The sequence below is a fragment of the Myotis nattereri genome, assembly GCF_964212035.1.
Source record: "Myotis nattereri genome assembly, chromosome: 17".
In the NCBI taxonomy this organism is placed as follows: Eukaryota; Metazoa; Chordata; class Mammalia; order Chiroptera; family Vespertilionidae; genus Myotis; species Myotis nattereri.
This window is the reverse complement of record NC_138092.1, coordinates 53,217,687-53,240,162: the sequence shown is the minus strand read 5'-3', so window position 1 is coordinate 53,240,162 and position 22,476 is coordinate 53,217,687.

Here is a 22,476-nt window from a genome sequence, read left to right as displayed (position 1 = left end):
CGAGGAGGAGGATGGTGAGGAGGAGGAGGATGGTGAGGAGGAGGATGGCGAGGAGGAGGAGGGTGAGGAGGAGGACCGTGAGGAGGAGGAGGATGGTGAGGAGGAGGATGGCGAGGAGGAGGAGGATGGTGAGGAGGAGGATGGCGAGGAGGTGGATGGTGAGGAGGACGGCGAGGAGGAGGAGGATGGTGAGGAGGAGGACGGCGAGGAGGAGGAGGATGGAGAGGAGGAGGATGGTGAGGAGGAGGATGGTGAGGAGGAGGACGGCGAGGAGGAGGAGGATGGAGAGGAGGACGATCGTGAGGAGGAGGATGGTGAGGAGGAGGACAGCGAGGAGGAGGAGGATGGAGAGGAGGAGGACGGCGAGGAGGAGGAGGATGGCGAGGAGGAGGACAGCGAGGAGGAGGAGGATGGAGAGGAGGAGGACAGCGAGGAGGAGGAGGATGGTGAGGAGGAGGATGGAGAGGAGGAGGACGGCGAGGAGGAGGAGGATGGAGAGGAGGAGGATGGTGAGGAGGAGGACAGCGAGGAGGAGGAGGATGGAGAGGAGGAGGACAGCGAGGAGGAGGAGGATGGCGAGGAGGAGGACAGCGAGGAGGAGGAGGATGGAGAGGAGGAGGACAGCGAGGAGGAGGAGGATGGTGAGGAGGAGGATGGTGAGGAGGAGGACGGCGAGGAGGAGGAGGATGGAGAGGAGGAGGATGGTGAGGAGGAGGATGGTGAGGAGGAGGACAGCGAGGAGGAGGAGGATGGTGAGGAGGAGGACGGCGAGAAGGAGGATGGTGAAGAGGAGGACGATGAGGAGGAGGAGGACAACGAGGAGGAGTACAGCGAGGAGGAGGATGGTGAAGAGGAGGACGATGAGGAGGAGGAGGACAGCGAGGAGGAGGATGGCGAGGAGGAGGATGGCGAGGAGGAGGATGGCAAGGAGGAGGATGGTGAGAAGGAGGAGGATGGTGAGGAGGAGGATGGCAAGGAGGAGGATGGTGAGGAGGAGGAGGATGGTGAGGAGGAGGATGGCGAGGAGGAGGATGGTGAGAAGGAGGAGGATGGTGAGGAGGAGGATGGCGAGGAGGAGGATGGCGAGGAGGAGGATGGCAAGGAGGAGGATGGCGAGGAGGAGGATGGCGAGGAGGAGGATGGTGAGGAGGAGGAGGATGGTGAGGAGGAGGATGGCGAGGAGGAGGAGGATGGTGAGGAGCAGGACGGCGAGGAGGAGGATGGCGAGGAGGAGGATGGTGAGGAGGAGGAGGATGGTGAGGAGGAGGATGGTGAGGAGGAGGAGGATGGTGAGGAGGAGGATGGTGAGGAGGAGGACGGCGAGGAGGAGGAGGATGGAGAGGAGGAGGACGGCGAGGAGGAGGAGGATGGTGAGGAGGAGGATGGCGAGGAGGAGGAGGATGGTGAGGAGGAGGACGGCGAGGAGGAGGAGAATGGTGAGGAGGAGGACGGCGAGGAGGAGGAGGATGGAGAAGGAGGAGGATGGTGAGGAGGAGGATGGTGAGGAGGAGGACGGTGAGGAGGAGGAGGATGGAGAGGAGGACGATTAGGAGGAGGAGGACAGCGAGGAGGAGGATGGCGAGGAGGAGGATGGCGAGGAGGAGGATGGCAAGGAGGAGGATGGCGAGGAGGAGGATGGAGAGGAGGAGGACGGCGAGGAGGAGGATGGTGAAGAGGAGGACGATGAGGAGGAGGAGGACAGCGAGGAGGAGGATGGCGAGGAGGAGGATGGCGAGGAGGAGGATGGCAAGGAGGAGGATGGCGAGGAGGAGGATGGCGAGGAGGAGGATGGTGAGGAGGAGGAGGATGGTGAGGAGGAGGATGGCGAGGAGGAGGAGGATGGTGAGGAGGAGGAGGATGGAGAGGAGGAGGATGGCGAGGAGGAGGATGGCGAGGAGGAGGATGGTGAGGAGGAGGAGGATGGTGAGGAGGAGGATGGCGAGGAGGAGGATGGCGAGGAGGAGGATGGTGAGGAGGAGGATGGTGAGGAGGAGGATGGTGAGGAGGAGGACGGCGAGGAGGAGGAGGATGGTGAGGAGGAGGACGGCGAGGAGGAGGAGGATGGTGAGGAGGAGGACGGCGAGGAGGAGGAGGATGGAGAAGGAGGAGGATGGTGAGGAGGAGGATGGAGAGGAGGAGGACGGCGAGGAGGAGGATGGTGAAGAGGAGGACGATGAGGAGGAGGAGGACAGCGAGGAGGAGGATGGCGAGGAGGAGGATGGCGAGGAGGAGGATGGCAAGGAGGAGGATGGCGAGGAGGAGGAGGATGGTGAGGAGCAGGACGGCGAGGAGGAGGATGGTGAAGAGGAGGACGATGAGGAGGAGGAGGACAGCGAGGAGGAGGATGGCGAGGAGGAGGATGGCGAGGAGGAGGAGGATGGTGAGGAGGAGGACGGCGAGGAGGAGGAGGATGGAGAAGGAGGAGGATGGTGAGGAGGAGGATGGTGAGGAGGAGGACGGTGAGGAGGAGGAGGATGGAGAGGAGGACGATGAGGAGGAGGAGGACAGCGAGGAGGAGGATGGCGAGGAGGAGGATGGCGAGGAGGAGGATGGCAAGGAGGAGGATGGCGAGGAGGAGGATGGCGAGGAGGAGGAGGATGGTGAGGAGGAGGACGGCGAGGAGGAGGAGGATGGTGAGGAGGAGGACGGCGAGGAGGAGGAGGATGGAGAAGGAGGAGGATGGTGAGGAGGAGGATGGTGAGGAGGAGGACGGTGAGGAGGAGGAGGATGGAGAGGAGGACGATGAGGAGGAGGAGGACAGCGAGGAGGAGGATGGCGAGGAGGAGGATGGCGAGGAGGAGGATGGCAAGGAGGAGGATGGCGAGGAGGAGGATGGAGAGGAGGAGGACGGCGAGGAGGAGGATGGTGAAGAGGAGGACGATGAGGAGGAGGAGGACAGCGAGAGGAGGATGGCGAGGAGGAGGATGGCGAGGAGGAGGAGGATGGTGAGGAGGAGGAGGATGGCGAGGAGGAGGATGGCGAGGAGGAGGATGGCGAGGAGGAGGATGGTGAGGAGGAGGAGGATGGTGAGGAGGAGGATGGCGAGGAGGAGGATGGCGAGGAGGAGGATGGTGAGGAGGAGGATGGTGAGGAGGAGGATGGTGAGGAGGAGGACGGCGAGGAGGAGGAGGATGGTGAGGAGGAGGACGGCGAGGAGGAGGAGGATGGTGAGGAGGAGGACGGCGAGGAGGAGGAGGATGGAGAAGGAGGAGGATGGTGAGGAGGAGGATGGAGAGGAGGAGGACGGCGAGGAGGAGGATGGTGAAGAGGAGGACGATGAGGAGGAGGAGGACAGCGAGGAGGAGGATGGCGAGGAGGAGGATGGCGAGGAGGAGGATGGCAAGGAGGAGGATGGCGAGGAGGAGGAGGATGGTGAGGAGCAGGACGGCGAGGAGGAGGATGGCGAGGAGGAGGATGGTGAGGAGGAGGAGGATGGTGAGGAGGAGGATGGTGAGGAGGAGGACGGCGAGGAGGAGGAGGATGGTGAGGAGGAGGACGGCGAGGAGGAGGAGGATGGTGAGGAGGAGGACAGCGAGGAGGAGGAGGATGGAGAAGGAGGAGGATGGTGAGGAGGAGGATGGAGAGGAGGAGGACGGCGAGGAGGAGGATGGTGAAGAGGAGGACGATGAGGAGGAGGAGGACAGCGAGGAGGAGGATGGCGAGGAGGAGGATGGCGAGGAGGAGGATGGCAAGGAGGAGGATGGCGAGGAGGAGGATGGCGAGGAGGAGGATGGTGAGGAGGAGGAGGATGGTGAGGAGGAGGATGGCGAGGAGGAGGAGGATGGTGAGGAACAGGACGGCGAGGAGGAGGATGGCGAGGAGGAGGATGGTGAGGAAGAGGAGGATGGTGAGGAGGAGGATGGCGAGGAGGAGGATGGCGAGGAGGAGGATGGTGAGGAGGAGGATGGTGAGGAGGAGGATGGTGAGGAGGAGGATGGTGAGGAGGAGGACGGCGAGGAGGAGGAGGATGGAGAAGGAGGAGGATGGTGAGGAGGAGGATGGTGAGGAGGAGGACGGTGAGGAGGAGGATGGCAAGGAGGAGGATGGCGAGGAGGAGGATTCAGAGGAGGAGGACGGCGAGGAGGAGGATGGTGAAGAGGAGGACGATGAGGAGGAGGAGGACAGCGAGGAGGAGGATGGCGAGGAGGAGGATGGCGAGGAGGAGGATGGCAAGGAGGAGGATGGCGAGGAGGAGGATGGCGAGGAGGAGGATGGTGAGGAGGAGGAGGATGGTGAGGAGGAGGATGGCGAGGAGGAGGAGGATGGTGAGGAGGAGGAGGATGGCGAGGAGGAGGATGGCGAGGAGGAGGATGGCGAGGAGGAGGATGGTGAGGAGGAGGAGGATGGTGAGGAGGATGATGGCGAGGAGGAGGATGGCGAGGAGGAGGATGGCGAGGAGGAGGATGGTGAGGAGGAGGAGGATGGTGAGGAGGAGGATGGCGAGGAGGAGGATGGCGAGGAGGAGGATGGTGAGGAGGAGGACGGCGAGGAGGAGGAGGATGGAGAGGAGGAGGATGGTGAGTAGGAGGATGGAGAGGAGGAGGATGGTGAGTAGGAGGACGGCGAGGAGGAGGAGGATGGTGAGGAGGAGGACGGCGAGGAGGAGGAGGATGGTGAGGAGGAGGACGGCGAGGAGGAGGACGGCGAGGAGGAGGAGGATGGTGAGGAGGAGGACGGCGAGGAGGAGGAGGATGGAGAGGAGGAGGATGGTGAGGAGGAGGACGGCGAGGAGGAGGAGGATGGAGAGGAGGAGGATGGTGAGGAGGAGGACGGCGAGGAGGAGGAGGATGGAGAGGAGGAGGATGGTGAGGAGGAGGACGGCGAGGAGGAGGACGGCGAGGAGGAGGAGGATGGTGAGGAGGAGGGTTGTGAGGCGGAGGAGAACAAGAATGGGGCCTCCTCATGGGGTTAACGAGGCTCTGATAAACTGTACTTCGAATAAAGAGAACGTCTGACTTAAAATCAGCGATCAAAGTGAAGTGAGGAAATGCTTTTTTTTGAAATCCCCGAAGTCCCTGCTAGACAAGGAGAAGCACCAGGTCCCACACCCACTCGTCCCTCTTCTCGGACCAATTGCCAGGGTTTAGCACAGCACCTTGTGCATCCAAACTGTGGCTGGATGGGACCCGGGATGGGACAATGTCACGTGAAAATGTTTCCGAGTCTCCCATCAAAGTCACTCTCTGAACTCTCACAGCGCCGGGGTCAGGACACACCCACATCCTGGAAGGCCTTTGCGACCAGCTTCCACATGTGCCTTGGAGTTCAGCACAGGCAGGACCCACCTGCTCAGCCAGGGCCTGCCCTCTTCCCCTTAATTGTCAAATAAAAAACGATAGCAGCTGCCCAGCCAGCATGGCTCAGAGGGTGAGCATTGACCTATGAACGAGATCTTGGTTTGATTCCCGGTCAGGGCACAGGCCCCGGTCATGGGCTCGATCCCCAGGGTGGGGCATGTAGGAGGCAGCTGGTCAATGATTCTCTCTCATCATTGATGTTTCTCTCTCTCGCTCTCTCTTCCTCTCTGAAATCAATAAAAATGTGTTTTTAAAAGGTACAGCAGCCAATAGAACAATAGCCATCTGGTGTGAATGAATCAAAATTATACCTTTTTTTGGGGGGGTCAGAATGGTGAAAACTATAATGTCTTTTTGGTGTCACAGAATTTCAGTAACTAGTCTGTAAGCCATGAGATGGAGAGGTTGACCGTCTGCCCCATGTGAGGAGCTGCCCACATGGAACGCGGTCCAGCCCTCTGTGCCATGTTCACATCTGTGTCCTTTTCCCACGCATTTCTGAGTTGCTGTGTATTTGGTTACAGAGGAAGATCTTATCATGAATCAGAATCGCATATTCCCTCGTCCCTGGCGGAATCCGGTTCCCTAGGGCCTCGTTAACCCCATGACGAGGCCCCATTCTTGTCGTCCTCCTCCATGGAGCCCGGCGCCTGCAGGGATGGTGGCAAGAGGGCTGTCCGCCCCCTCTCCGGGCGCCTGGCTGGTCCTCTGGGACCCGCCTGTGCCAGCGGCCCGTCTGGTGTTGGGCCTGCAGAGGGGCTGGCCAGCACCCACAGGTGAGGCCACCAAGGACACGGCAGTGGCACACTTCCTGCGGGCATTTCTGTGCGCCCCGTGCGGCTGTCAGAACAACTCCCTGCACTGCCCGGGCTCATGGCGGTTTGTACTCAATGTGCCCATTCCACTCGCTCAGCTCGTCTCTTCCCGAGTCCACGGAGAGCAGGGCTGACAGCGGAGGACCTGACCCACCTCCACGGCTGCTGGGACCCCCAGTGCTGCCAGGGGTGCGGCCAAAGCCCCTCAGCGTCACTTCCCACTCCCTGGGGCGACCCTGGGGCCCAGGGTGCTGGTTCATCTCAGGAAGGACTAGACTCAGAAAAAGGACAGGTGAGCTGCTTTACTTAAATGACTAGAGCAAGACACTACTTTGCTATTATTGTTCCTTGAATATGCTTTTCCTTTAATACTGTGCACTGTGCAAGGCCGGGCAACAGCCTTAACTGCTCCTTTCACCTGTTCGTTCTGACAGATGGACATTCTCCTGCTCAGGGCCAAAGGCAGGAGGAGCTGGCAGGCCTGGCCAGTCCCGCTGGAACCTGGTGCTTCCGAGAAGCAGGTCCAGGCAAGTGCGGGGCACAAGCAGAGGAGAGGACCCAGGCAGAGGACACGGGGCCCTGGCAGAGGACACGGGGCCCTGGCATAGGACACAGGCCCTGGCATAGGACACGGGCTCAGGCAGAGGACACGGGCCCTGGCAGAGGACACGGGGCCCTGGCAGAGGACACGGGCCCTGGCAGAGGACACGGGCCCTGGCATAGGACACGGGCTCAGGCAGAGGACACGGGCCCTGGCAGAGGACACAGGGCCCTGGCAGAGGACACGGGCCCTGGCATAGGACACGGGCCCTGGCATAGGACATGGGCTCAGGCAGAGGACACGGGCCCTGGCAGAGGACAAGGGCCCTGGCATAGGACACGGGGCTCAGGCATAGGACACGACCTAAGCAGAGGCACCACAGGGGACACAGAGGGTGGGGGGCAAGGCAGCCGGTACTCCCACACCGGCCGTGTGAGCCAGCCTGTGCCGGTAACCAATCCCAGCGTGTCATAATTTCAAGAGTTTCATCAAAAACGTTGATGAGACTTGGGGACTCAACAGGATTGAATCACACATGTAGTCACCTGTTGGGAATGGCTAAAGGCATTCCCCCAAACCTGAATAGGAAACTGATTGTGGCTGCCAGACAGTTAAAGGGCATCTTAATCTACATGTTATTGCCTCCTACTGGCCAAACACCTGAACAGCCATAGGCTATTCCCCAAACTGACAATGCTGCTGTACCCTTTGAAACTTACCCTTTGGAGTGTATTATCTCCACCTTGCCTTAGGACAAATTGTGTTAATAAAAGCAAGGGTCCTAGACAAGGAGGGGTCTTCAGTTTTTTTAGCTGAAGGTCCTCTGACCCCCAATGCCTTCCAAAGTTATATCTCGTCTCCGGACTCTTTATTAGTCTCTGGATTTCTATGTCATCTACACGCAGCCCCTTTTCCAGATTCCTGAGCCCTTCTTGGTGCTGGGACAAGAACCCCGGCACAAACGGACGCCCGAAGTGGGGCTTTCTGAACCCTGGAAGCAGCCAACAATAAGCCTGGCCACGGAGCCGCTGCCTGAGCAGCTGTCTAGCTATCAGTATGACATGCGGGCTCAGCATTCCAGCTCCTGGTGACGCTTAGACAGTCAGGAAAGCAGTGTTTTACTTTTTGAGAAAAAGCCGCGAGGAGCATTCTCGGTGATCAGCCTGTGAGCACCTGCTGATACGCATGGGGGGTGGCTCAGCCCCCCGACTCTCTCTGCCCTTTTCGGGGTGGCCCCCAGGGCTTCAGGGAAAGAGAAGCGTTGGAGGCAGATGCTCTACCTCACGGTCCCTCCTGCGTCCTCTCGCAGCTCATGCCACATCAATGTCCCCTTGTCCTCGGAGGATCTGACTGTGAACTAACGTTCAGATGCAGACCTGGTGCCCTGTGCAGCGAGTGAGCGGGGCAAGGCATCCCTCCCCCTGTGCTCGCCTCCGCAGCTCCAAGGCTGCCCCATGCCAGGCCCTCTGACAGGGAAGAGGAGAGCTTGAGAGGAAGGCATTTCGATATTTATACTCAAAGAAAGAGTTTTACATGATGGCACGTGAGGCCGCTGTTGGACAAGAAGAGCAGACGCGGATGCGAGGGCTCTGACTCATGTCTTCAGGTTCACTGCCTGGTGTGAGTCCCGTGTTCGTGCAGAGCCAGAGCCTGTGCACCAGGGCTCGGTCACTGTCGCAGTCAGCTAATGGCATCGGGCTCTGGACGCGTGGCCAACCTGCCTCAGCACTGTGTGTGTGAGTGTGTGTGTGAGTGTGAGTGTGTGTGTGTGAGTGTGTGTGTGTGTGTGTGTGAGTGTGAGTGTGTGTGTGTGAGTGTGTGTTCGTGTGTGTAAGAGTATGTGTGTGTGAGTGTGTGTGTATGTGTGTGTAAGTGTGAGTGTGTGTGAGTGTGTGTGAGTGTGTGTGTGAGTGAGTGTGTGTGAGTGTGTGTAAGAGTATGTGTGTGTGTGTATGTGTGTGTAAGTGTGAGTGTGTGTGAATGTGTGTGTGTATGTGTGTGTGAGTGTGTGTGAGTGTGTGTTCGTGTGTGTAAGAGTATGTGTGTGTGTGTATGTGTGTGTGAGTGTGTGTGAGTGTGTGTTCGTGTGTGTAAGAGTATGTGTGTGTGTGTGTAAGTGTGAGTGTGTGTGAATGTGTGTGTGTATGTGTGTGTGAGTGTGCATGTGAGTGTGTGTGTCAGTGTGAGTGTGTGTGAATGTGTGTGAGTGTGTGTATGTGTGTGTGAGTGTGTGAGTGTGTGAGTGTGTGAATGTGTGTGAGAGTGTGTGTGAGTGTGTGTGAGTGTATGAGGGGTGAACACATGGTGTCGAAGTAAGAGCTGACAGGAAGAAAGGATAGAAAGAGGTCAGTGCATTTCTTAGGCTATTAAACACAGAATTTTGCTGCTTGACCTGACAATATGTTTCTGTTTATTAAAATGGAGAGTAATTAGCTTAGTAAGATGTCGCCTTGTCACTTAGAATCCAGTAACTGTTTAAGGAGCTATCAAAAAATTAAAAAATAAAACAATGTATAAGGACAACATTGTGTTTCGGGCCTAACTTGACCGGACGTTTTATTTGGGATGTGGTGAGTTTGTGAATCCTTTAGACCAGTGGTTCTGAACCTTCCTAATGCCGCGACCCTTTAATACAGTTCCTCATGTTGTGGTGACCCCCAACCATAAAATTATTTTCGTTGCTACTTCATAACTGTAATTTTGCTACTGTTATGAATCGCAATATAAACATCTGATATGCAGGATGTATTTTCATTGTTACAAATTGAACATAATTAAAGCATAGTGATTAATCACAAAAACAATATGTAATTATATAGGTGTTTTCCAATGGTCTTAGGCGACCCCTGTGAAAGGGTCGTTCAACCACCAAAGGGATCGTGACCCACAGGTAGGCGACCCACAGGTTGAGAACCGCTGCTTTAGAGGCTGCCATGTATCCTGAGTCCTTTGAAAGCTCTTTCACTCTTGATCCTAAAGGCATTTCTGATCCTGGGACCCTCCTGTGCAAATTCCCAAGATGAAGCTGCAGTACTGCGCTTCACCACCGGGTGGCAGCAGGCTGATGCTTCTGAACCCTGTCTTCTCCCTTCTGTTGGCACATGGGTGGGGTGCTTAGCAGATTCTCTCTCCCCTCCCTCACCCCTCTCCCTCTCTCCCTCCCTCTGTACATATATATAATTTTACTTCTATACTATATATATATATATATATATATATATATATATATATATATATATATATATCTCCCTAAGTGACTGGCCGACGGGGGGATGAAGGGGGCAGTCTCTTGACTACCAGGGGGCAGACACTCAACGCACAGGTATGGAAACATGGAACAGAGTGATGAGTCTCAGAAGGAAGGGGGGAGGGGGAGGTCAGGAAGATATTAACCAAAGGTCTTATATGCATACTATGTGGGATCCCTCGGCCTGGCCTGTGCCCTTTTGCAATCCGGGACCCCTCAGGGGATGTCAGAGAGCCCGTTTTAGCCCGATCCCTGCAGACCAGGCCGAGGCACCCCACCGGTGCACGAATTCATGCATCAGGCCTCTAGTAATTGGATAAGTGTAATGTCAATAAAATATTTCATTTGCAGGAATACATTCTTAACAGGCAACGCAAATAATGATAACTGTTAATATATATTATAGTATTAATAATATTAATTCTATTAATAAAAATAGTAATTATTATTTTATTTATTTTTTTAATTAAATCGTTATTGTTCAGATTATTACATTTGTTCCGCTTTTTTCCCCCCACAACTCCCCTCCACCCAGTTCCCACCCCATCCTCCGCCCTCACTCCCCACCCACTGTCCTCATTCATAGGTGTGCGATTTTTGTCCAGACTCTTCCCGCATCCCTCACACCCCTTTCCCCTCCAAGAATAGTCAGTCCATTCCCTTTCTATGCCCCTGATTCTATTATAATCACCAGTTCATTCTGTTCATCAGATTATTTATTCACTTGATTCTTAGATTCACTTGTTGATAGATGCGTATTTGTTGTTCATAATTTGTATCTTTACCTTTTTCTTCTTCTTCCTCTTCTTAAAGGACACCTTTCAGCATTTCATATAATACTGGTTTGGTGGTGATGAACTCCTTTAGCTTTTCCTTATCTGTGAAGCTCTTTATCTGACCTTCAATTCTGAATGATAGCTTTGCTGGATAAAGTAATCTTGGTTATAGGTTCTTGGTATTCATCACTTTGAATATTTCTTGCCACTCCCTTCTGGCCTGCAAAGTTTCTGTTGAGAAATCAGCTGACAGTCATATGGGTATTCCTTTGTATGTAACTGAGTTTCTTTCTCTTGCTGCTTTTAAGATTCTCTCTTTGTCTTTTGCTCTTGGCATTTTAATGATGATGTGTCTTGGTGTGGTCCTCTTTGGATTCCTTTTGTTTGGGGTTCTCTGCACTTCTTGGACTTGTAAGTCTATTTCTTTCACCAGGTGGGGGAAGTTTTCTGTCATTATTTCTTCAAATAGGTTTTCAATACCTTGGTCTCTCTCATCTTCTGGCACCCCTATAATTCGGATGTTGGTACGCTTGAAGCTGTCCCAGAGGCTCCTTACACTATCTTCATATTTTCGGATTCTTTTTTCATTTTGCTTTTCTGGTTGGGTGTTTTTTGCTTCTTCATATTTCAAATCTTTGACTTGATTCTTGCAATCCTCTGGTCTGCTTTTGGGAGTCTGTATAATATTCTTTATTGCAGTCAGTGCATGCTTAATTTCTAGTTGGTCCTTTATCACAACATCAAGGGTCTCACTAGATTTCTTGAGGATCTCACTACATTTATCGGCGGTCTCACCAGTCTTTTCGAGGGCCTTACTAAATGTATCGGCGGCTTCTAGACAGTTCTTGAAACACCTTAAAAGTGTGGTTTTGAGCTCTATATCCAGCAGTTTGCTTTCCTCCATTTCTGTCATTTGTGTCCTGTTTTTTTTGTCTCTGCATTTTTTATGCTTTCTTGGTGCACCCCCTTGTGGTCTTTGTGTACAGTCTTGTTGTAGTTAAGCCTTGATTGCTGTAGGTAATACTGGGGGGGAATTTCACCTCCAGGCCAATTGGCTGTGAGAATCAGTTGTGTCTGCAGTGGGAGAACTTCTGTCCTGATCTCTAGGGAGGTGCTAATCTAGCCTCTGCCTGAGGCTATCCAGCAAATGCCTGCATGCAAGGCTTGGGCGGGGCGGTTCCCAGGGGATCAACAAGGTGGGCAGAGCAAGCAGTTATGGCTGTTCTCAGTCCTGCCTTCAGAGGCTCTGCTTCTCAGTGTCCCAGCAATTGCTACAAGTACCTCGGAGAGAAAGCTGCCCTCGAGTTCCGACTGATGCCAGACAGTTCCGCTTCTCCTGTTTGAGTCTGGGTCACCAGAGACTCACCTGGAGCTCAGAGCCTGAGACTCCTTCCTGATTGAAGAAGACAACCATGCCCTCAGCCGCCAGCCTGCTCCCATGCACCTCTGCACCTTAGTATTTTACTTCCGCATGGCACCTCCTCTGAGTCTCGGTATGCTTTTCTCTTTCCTTCTAGTTGTAGAATTTCCACTCAGCCAGCCTTCCTGTGGTTCTGGGTGATATCCGTTCCGTCTTTTAGTTGTATTTTTGAAGTGGTTGTGCGAGGCAGCAATCTCCAGTGTTTACCTATGCCGCCATCTTGGTTTCTCCTCAGTAATTATTATTTTAATATAAGTTTTATGCAGTTCTGGACCTAACAGACTCTTACCATAAACCCTAAGGCCTGGTGCACTGCAAATCCTGTGTGAGAGTGTGTGAGAGTGTAGTATGTGGGTGTGGGTTATGAGTGTGTGTGTGTGTATGTGAGTGTGAGTATATGTGTGTGGGTGTATGTGTGTGTGTGAGTGTATGAGTGTAGTGTGTGTGAGTGTGTGTGTGAGTAAGAGTGTGTGTGAGTGTGTCAGTTAATTAGTGGTGGGTGTGGTTGCATCCCTCAGTTTAGGTAGGAGAAGTGATAAACCTGCTTGCTGATTGCAAATATTAGTGCTGCTGCAGGAAGAGAGTGAGACTGTACACAGGTTCTGTCCACTGAGTTGATGGAGACTCAGAAAATGAGGCCTTTGAAAATCAAAAAGCATCTCAAATGGTCTTTCCAAAGCTCAGGATGTGATCTGAGAGACATTTTAATTTAAGGAGGGACCTCAGAAACCCTGGCTTAATGAAGCGCCAAATTTACCTCTCTCTTCAGATTGCAACTCCTCTACTTCAGGTTGGAGTTTTTTCATTTTTCTTAATTTTTATACTTAGCACCAATGAAGTACAGTGGGGCCTTCACTTACGAGTTTAATTCATTCTGTGATGGAGCTCATAACTCAAATTACTCGTATGTCAAATCAAAAAGTGAATGACACACGTGATGCTGGGCTGATGTTGTGGCATTCACTGTGACATTTGCTGCGCCAACTAGAGGTGGGGTATCTGAAGCTGGCTCATAACCTGAATTTTAGCTTGCAACTAAAAGCAAAAAATCAGCAGAGAGAAGGCTCGTATCTCAAAAAACTTGTTAGTCGGGACATTCGTAAGTCAAGGCCCCACTGTAATCACCAATTATGATTAAACTAGAGGCCTGGTGCACAAAAATTTGTGCACTCGGGAGTGGGGGTCCCTCAGCCCAGCCTGTGCCCTCTCGCAGTCTGGGACCCCTCAGGGAATGACCGCCTGCTGGCTTAGGCCTGCTCCCCTGGGGATTGGGCCTAAGATGGCAATCAGACATCCCTCTGGAAGCCCGGCAGCCATCGGGGGATGTCCACTTGCAAGCGGGGAGCAGGCCTAAGCTGCAGTTGGACATCCTTAGCACTGCTGAGGAGGCAGGAGAGGCTCCCACCCCCACTGCTGTACTGGCAGCTGTCAGCCTGGCTTGTGGTTGAGCAGAGCTCCCCCCTGTGAGAGCGCACCGACCACCAGAGGGCAGCTCCTCCTTTGAGCGTCTGCCCCCTGGTAGTCAGTGATGAGTCATTCCCAGTCGTTCTGCTGTTAGGGTCAGTTTGCATATTACCCTTTTACTATATAAGATAGAGGCCTGGTGCACAGGTGGGGGCTGGCTGGTTTGCCCTGAAGAGTGTCCCAGATCAGGGTGGGGGTCCTGCTGGGGTGCCTGGCCAGCCTGGATGAGGGGCTGATAGCTGTTTGCAGCTGGTCACACCCCCTTCGGGGTGGGGGTCCCCACTGGGGTGCCTGGCCAGACTGGGTGAGGGGCTGATGGCTGTTTGCAGCTGGCCACACCCCCTTCAGAGTGGAGGTCCCCACTGGGGTGCCTGGCCAGTCTGGGTGAGGGGCTGAAGGCCGTTTTCAGGCTGGCCAGCGACTGAAGCTCCCAGCCTTTTTTTTTCTTTCTTTCTTTTTTTATTCTGGGATTTATTTACCTTCTATAATTGAAACATTGTTGCTTCTGGAGCTCAGAGCTGGGCCGCGGCAGGCGGGGAACCTTGGCTTCCTCCATAACTGGAGCAAGCAAGCCTCCTGCTTGCTTCAGCTGCATGGTTGCCAGCCACCATCTTGGTTGGCAGTTAATTTGCATATCACCCTGATTAGCCAATGGGAAGCGTAGCGGAGGTACAGTTAATTACCCTTTTTGTTTTTATTAGATAGGATGCCTGAAAAGGAAAGTTCAGTTTAGAAAAAAACATTTGAATGAAATAGTAAAGTATGAAACCTAAATTATGTAGATTTTATTGTTGTTATTGGATTTTCCTAACGTGGTACTTTGAAGTTTTATTTTGAATCTGATTGTTTCTATCTAGTGATCTTCAAGTATGAAATCAATGTCATTTTCAAAGATTTAAATAATTTGTTTTCTCTCTGAAAGCCACACATACACAAAACTAACATGTAAATTGTTTTTTTATTTGTAGGCTAAGTCGTTCTAGTCTGGAAGCACCCACATAGGCCACGCAGGCCTCCAGGTGAGGCTCCTCCCTCCCTCACCAGCGCCACGTTCCAGCCCTCGGATCCTGACTGCACCCAGCTCCTCACTGTTCAGTCCTGAACACACCTGATCAATCTCCCCCCCCTTCTGGTCAGTTCCCCTTTTAACCACCCACAGCCATCTGACAAACATCCACTCCAAGGCATTCATACCTGGACTCCGCTGGAGATGTCACCCTCCATCTGAAAGGTGAGCTGGGGTCCGAGCTGTGCCCAGGGCTGGCAGGGGGTAGAGGGTGGGGAGGAGGTGCTGGGGCCGCAAAGCCGGCGGCTCAGCAGGTCCATTGACCCAAAGCTCCCGATGAACAGACATGCCGTCCCTTCCTGCGCCCGCCGGTTCACAGGAGCTTGTCCGTGCAGAGGAAGCTTTGTGAACTACGGGAACATCATGTTTTAAAGTTCCCTGGTGTCTTGGTTCCCTCACCACAGAAAATTCTTCAAAACATTTTAGAAAAAAGGCGAGTTATCATTGAAGAAAGAATTTAAAAATGAAAGAACTACAAGGAAAGCAGGTTTGAGGGCTGAGAGAAACGGGGAGATTTAACCTGGAAGCAAAGCGAGGAGCAGGTGCAAACAGCAGGGAAAGGTGCGGACACGCTGAGCGCCTCGTGGGGCTGGAGCAAGCGCGAGCCGGACGCTGCGGAAGGACGCAGAGGAGAGGAGCTAGAAAAGTCTTCAAGGGAAAATCAACGTAACATGAACCTGTACATTTTCTGGATTTTTACTTTGTTTAAATTTTATTTTTTAAGATGTATGATGTCATCCTTGAGCTGTCACTGGACTTGCTGCATCATTTAAAACTTCTGTTGAAAATTCAAGCCAGTCCCCAATTCAGAAACTCTTCATGGAGAGAAAGCAGCCAGGAGAGACAGGAAGGAAGACAGAAAACAGGCAAGAAGGAGAGGAAAAGGACGCGACCCTCAACCGCAGAGGCCGGCCGGTAGCGGAGGGAGTGCGAGGCAGCCCGTGCTGTCGCTGTTAGATGTGCATGTGAACCCATCGAGAGCCCAATGGCCGGTTGTCATCAAGCATCTGGTTCGATGTCAGCCCTTGGTGCCCAGAGCAGTGCCCAACTCACAAAGGGATGAACCAGTGTCTGCTGAGTGAGTGACAAGACTCCCGCAGGATGATAGTTCTTAGCGGGTGTGGCCTCAGACAGGAGCAGGTCATCCGTGACCGACAGGCCTGAATTGGAAGGGGACGGTGCTGGGTTGTGTGGGATTCCCTGACAGGGGCCCACCTTTCACATGCTGCTGACACGAATCTAAGACCCAAAGTTGATGGCCTGCCAGGTATCTCAGTGGTTAGAGCATTGTCCTAGGCACCAATAGGTTCTATTCCGGGTCAAGGGTGCATACCTGGGTTGCAGGTTTGATCCTCAGCCCCAGTTGGGGTGTGTGTGGGAGGCAACCAATCAATGTGTCTCTGGCACATAATGCTTTTCTCTCTCTCTCTCTCTCTCTCTCTCTCTCTCTCTCTGCCTCTTCCACTCCCTCCTCTCCTCCCTTCCACTCTCTATAAAAGAATACCCTCAGGTGAGGATTAACAGCAAGTAAATAAAAATAAGATTCTGATATCAGGGAGCCACCCCAGGCCCTGCCCTCCTATAAAGAAACACTGGATAAAATGCTACTCTTAAATACTATATCAGATCAGCTGGAAAAACAGGAACTAGTCAGGAGTTGACACAAGAAGAAGCCACGTGGTCTTTGGCGGGTCCTTGGGCTGTTCTCTCAACCACACAGGGTGGCATGGGTGCTGGGTGCCTGCGGGAATCCCAGCAGACTGCCCCGTCCGCCAGCAGGGGTATGTGGGAATGGATGGGCATGGGGGCATGGTGGGCATGGGGGCATGGGTGGGCACGGGGTCTGAGCATTGGCTGTAACAGCAGACACCACAATGAGCACAGCCACTGGGCCCGAAGCAGGGTAAGCCTGCCCATGGCACCAGGCAGAGGCTGTGGCCCTGTGTGAACAGGGATGGAAACAGTGGGATGTGGCTGCCACAGGAATGGAGAGGAGTGAGCTTGGCTCGCAGGCCGACAGGGCAGGGCCCGTGGGAAACAGGGCAGACACGGCAGCCTGAGCAGCCTAATCACAGGAACCAGCCAGGCAGGGACCACAAAACAATTTCAGACTCAGAGCGGGAGGCCTGGGACCCGAGGGAGGGCCTGCAGCACCAAGGTGAACGGACAGACGCACAGGAGCAGGGCAGTTCAGGTCCGTTGCTGGGCAAGAACAATGAGGGGATCAATCAGGTGATGACACCATAGACATAGAGCCGGCTTGCAGCACAGGTACAGCCCTAGACTACAAGGCTTCACCGGCAACCCATTATTGGGCCCCGTGCAGGGATTCTGAATCTGCTTATAATAAACTAGAGGCCTGGTGCATGGATTTGTGCACCAGTGGAGTCCCTCAGCCTGACCTGCAGGATCAGGCTGAAACTGGCTCTCCGGGCATCCCTTGAAGGGTCCTGGATTGCGAGAAGGTGCAGGCCAGGCCGAGGGACCCCACCGGTGCACGATCGGGGCTGGGGAGGGATGCGGGAGGTTGGCCAGCCGGGGAGGGACCACGGGAGGGCTCCAGGGCGTGTCTGGCCCATCTTGCCCAGTCCCGATCTGGCTGGACCCCAGCAGCAAGCTAGCCTACCGGTCGGAGGGCCTGTCCCTTGGTGGTCAGTGCACATCATAGTGACTGGTTGAGGCTTTTATTATATAGGATGTTCCTCACCTTTGCTTAAATTTCTGGTCCACAGAGCTCATTCTTCGGCATCACGAGACCCCAGGGAAAACCTTTGGCTCACTGCTTCGGTTGTCAGAATGACCCATCAAATAGAGACCACAAGAAGCCTCGCCCACTGGGGCTCAGGGCTGCTGGCAGCTCAGAGCAGCAGCAACAGTGGGCACTGCCTCAGGGCAGGGGTTTCTGCCCCGCGCCACTATGGCCAATCCAGGATCTCCCCGTGGCACTGCGGACCAGATGCTGTAATTTGGCAACAGCTGCATGTCCACCTCCTCCTGGGGCTGAGCCGTGTCTGCTTAAAACTTACCTTTTCCACCCCAGAGACTGCCTCTCAGCCATGGCCACTGAGATAAATGCTGATGCACAGCTTTAGATTTACTTTTCTTTAAAACAATAACAATGTGGTGAAGTTATAAAGATCATGAGGAAATGTTGGGAAGGAACTTCAGAACCTGACCAGCCAGTTTCTCCTTGAAAATCCATTTTCACAGACGGCGTGACACATTCGGGCAGCGGGCTCTTCACACGTGTCCATCCCTCGCTCCTCCCCGAGTCCCCGCGGAGACCCAGGGCCAAGGCCAGGGGCCCTGAGGAGGCGGAGGCCACCGCAGGGAAAGCGAGACCGGCGGGGCGGTCAGACCCTCACCCTCCATCGGGCACAGGAGGCTCCGCTGGAGCACCAGGATGGCAGCGGGGGAGGCCCCCGCAGCATGGCGGGAGCTGCGGCCAGGTCTCTCCTGGAGAAACAGGGCACTGAGCTCCTGGCCGCCCGGAACGCGGAGCAAGGGGCAGAGGCCGGAGGGAACCAGCAGGAACAAGTGCAGGGGCAATGGGACTCCCAGTGGACAGGGGGCCAGGGCGATGTCCCTAGCACAGGGCTCAGAGGTGCTGCCGGCAGGTCTCCCGGCAGGGCCATCCCATCGCATTCAGCAGAACCAGAACTCAAGGCTTGGCTCCCAAATACCATTTTCCTCTAAAAGGAGCTTCTACCCTCAGAGAAATGGCTCATTTCTTTAAAAAATTTTATTGATTGATTGATTGATTGATTGATTTGAGAGAAACATCGATTTTTTGTCCCACTAAGTCCTGCGCTCACTGGTTCATTTTGTATGTGCCCCTGGGAACTGAACCTCTAACCTGGTGTGTTGGGACGATGCTCTAACCACTGAGCACGGGCCTGGTGGGGAGCTGCTCACCTCAAAGCTGCTCAGGGACAGTGCCTGGTGAGCGAGAAGACTCCCTGCACCCCCAAGTAAGAAATGCCCAGGGAGCGCCAGCTGGTGGGGCTCAGCGGGTGGAGTGCTGGCCTGAAGACTAAAGGGTCCCAGGTTCAATTTAAGGGCATGTACCTTGGCTGTGGGCTTGATCCCCAGTATGGGGTGTGCAGGAGGCAGCTGATTGATGTTTCTAACTCTCGATCCCTCTCTCTTCCTCTCTGTAAAATCAATAAAAATATATTTAAAAACAAAAGAAATGCTCAGAGAATATTGGGACATACCAACCAAATGCTCCCACTGTCAGGGCAGGTAACGTGAGCATGAAAATAAATACCCACAGTAATAGAGTAACTGAAAAAACAGGCAACTTCGAGGACAAAAAGACATAAATAAATGAATGGATGAATTAAATGGGTGAATAGGGCGCGTCCAGTTTCCAGCAGCTTCTCAGGAGATGTGTGGATTACAATGGAACAAGAGTAATTGTGTAGTGAAAACCCGCAGGCAGGGCCGGAGCTTCTGTCCGAGGGCACCTCCCAGGTCTGGACAAACCCACGTGCCATCTGACAGGCACCCAGCAGAGCCCGAAGGAACACGTCCTGCAGAGCAGCGCGGAGCAGGGAAGCGTCCTGTCGTGTCGCGAGGGTTGGGACGTGGAAGAGCTCTCTGGTGAAGGGATGAGGGAGCCCAGACCAGCACCGAGACGGGACTAGAACTGTCCTCCAGGCCGCATTAGGCCCAGCACAGAATTTGGACATTATTTTATCATCCAATAAGGGTGGCACCCAAGGGGTAAACTGTTACAGACACGAAGGCAGGAATGAGTCACTTAGTGTAAAACTCACCTGCACAGAGTGCAGCGACCCAGAGGGTCACGACTTCACTGCATGGCTGGGGCAGCCTGAGCCGGAGTGAGCCTGTGGCCTGGACCAGCCTTGAGCCACATCGGGGGCCACGTCCAGGCCTCCGCTCAGCGAGCTCACTGGCTGTGCTCCCTGCACCAGCCCCTTCACTAGCCTCCCGCCCAGCCGCTCAGTCCTCTCGGAAAAGCCCCCGAGGACCCCTGCAGGCGGCCGCCCTATTCTCTGCCCTCAGGGACACCCTCACTGGACAGCTGGGCTGTCAGCTGTCTGTTCCCTCATCCTCCAGAATCTAGTGCAGCCGTGGGCAAACTACGGCCCGCGGGCCGAATCCGGCCCGTTTGAAATGAATAAAACTATTGAAAAAAAAGACCGTATCCTTTTATGTAATGATGTTTACTTTGGAATTATATTAGTTCACACAAACACTCCATCCATGCTTTTGTTCCGGCCTCCGGTCCAGTTTAAGAACCCATTGTGGCCCTCGAGTCAAAAAGTTTGCCCACCCCCGATCTAGTGGCACAGGCCCAGCCCCTCGCTGACCAGCCCCAGGAGGCAGGCACTCTCTGTGCAGCGCGGCGGTGAGTGTGAGCAACTGTGACCAGGTCAGCCTGCAGCTGGGCCTGGAAAGGAGGAGGGACGCCCACTGCTGTGTGTAGCAGCCGCTGTCGGATCCCTTGAGGAATGCTCCAAGTCGCAGCTGGTGTTTCTTAGCTTCTGTACTAATGTTTCATGTGTGGTGACTGTTCGTTGCCTGTTCCTCCTTATTTATGCAAATCACACTGTTATTTATAAGTAAACTAGTGGCCCAGTGCACAGATCCATGCACATTGAAAGAAAATTAAGTAGAAGGTGGCCGGCAGGGTGAGACAGACTGGACACACCCTGGAGCCAACCTCCCACGGCCCCTCCCTGCCCGGCTGCACCTGGGGCAGTGCATGGGCTTAAAGGGTGTCTGCAGAGTGAGCAGTGTCCCTCCCACAGGTGGGGGTCCCTCGGCCCGGCCTGTGGGGATTGGGCCAAAACTGGCAGTTTAACATCCCCCAAGGGGTACCAGAGTGCGAGAAGGCACTATGCAAAGTTGCTGTTTGCCCGAACCGGTTTGGCTCAGTGGATAGAGTGTCTGCCTGTGGACTGAAGGGTCCCAGGTTTGATTCGGTCAATGGCATGTACCTTGGTTGCAGGCACATCCCCAGTAGGGGGTGTGCAGGAGGCAGCTGATCAATGTTACTAACTCTCTATTCCTCTCCCTTCCTTTCTGTAAAAAAAATAAAATAAATAAATAAATAAATAAATAAACTACATTAAAAAAACAAACAAAGTTGCTGTTGCTCTGCAGCTCCTACATTGAGCATCTGCCCCCTTGTGGTCAGTGTGCATCATAGCTACCAGCCAGTCAGCCAGTCAGCTGGTCACTTTCCTTTTAAATATATAGACTAGAGGCTCAGTGCACAAAAATTTGTGCACTCGGTGTGGGGAGTCCCTCAGCCCGGCCTGTGCCCTCTCGCAGTCTGGTACCCCTCAGGGGATGACCACTTGCTGGCTTAGGCCCGCTCCCCGGGGGATTGGGCCTAAGATGGCAATCAGACATCCCTCTGGCAGCCTGGCAGCCCTCAGGGGATGTCCACTTGCCAGCGGGGAACAGCCCTAAACTGCAGTCGGACATCCTTAGTGCTGCTGAGGAGGCAGGAGAGGCTCCCACCACCACCGCTGTACTGGCAGCTGTCAGCCTGGCTTGTGGTTGATCAGAGCTCCCCATGTGAGAGTACCCTGACCACCAGAGGGCAGTTTCTGCATTGAGCATCTACCCCCTGGTGGTCAGTGTGTGTCATAGTGACCAGTCATTCCCAGTCTTTCTGATTAGGGTCAGTTTGCATATTACCCTTTTACTATATAGGACAGAGGCCTGGTGCATGGGTGGGGGCTGGCTGGTTTGCCCTGTCCCAATGGGGACCCCCACCCCGAAGGGCGTGTGACCAGATGCAAACAGCCATCAGCCCCTCATCCAGGCTGGCCAGGCACCCAAGCCGGACCCCCACCCTGATCCGGGACACCCTTCAGGGAAAACCAGCCGGCCCCGACCTGTGCACCAGGCCTCTATCCTATATAGTAAACGGGTAATATGCAAACTGACCCTAACAGCAGAACGACTGGGAATGACTGGTCACTATGACACACACTGACCACCAGGGGGCAGATGCTCAATGCAGGAGCTGCCCTCTGGTGGTCAGGGCACTCTCACATGGGGAGCTCTGCTCAGCCACAAGCCAGGCTGACAGCTGCCAGCACAGCGGTGGTGGTGGGAGCCTCTCCTGCCTCCTCAGCAGCACTAAGGATGTCTGACTGCAGTTTAGGGCTGCTCTCCGCTGGCAAGTGGACATCCCCCGAGGGCTGCCAGGCTGCCAGAGGGATGTCTGATTGCCATCTTAGGCCCAATCCCCCGGGGAGCAGGCCTAAGCCAGCAGTTGGTCATCCCCTGAGGGGTACCAGACTGCGAGAGGGCACAGGCCGGGCTGAGGGCCCCCCTCTCCCCCCTGAGTGCACAAATTTTTGTGCATCGGGCCTCTAGTGAAACCATAAAAATCTTAGAAAACATAGGCAGTAAAATCTCAGACATCTCACGTAGCAGAATTTTTGCCAATATATCTCCTAGGACAAGAAAAACTAAGGATAAAAATAAACAAACGGGATTACATCAAAATATAAAGCTTCTGCACAGCAATAGAAGCCACCATTAAAATGTAAAGGGAAACTTCTATATGGGAAAACATATTTGCCAATGATATACCTGACAAGGGGTTAATATCGAAAAATTATAAAGTAATCATACAACTTAACAAAAGGAAGATAAACAATCCAATTAAAAAATGGACAGAGGATCTGAATAGACATTTCTCCAAAGTGGACATACAAATGGCCAAGAGACATATGAAACATGCTCAAAGTCATTAATCATCAGAGAAATGCAAATTTATACCACAATGAGATATCACCTCCCACCTGTCAGAATGGCTGTCATTGAAAAATCAGCAAACAACAAGTGCTGGCAGGGAT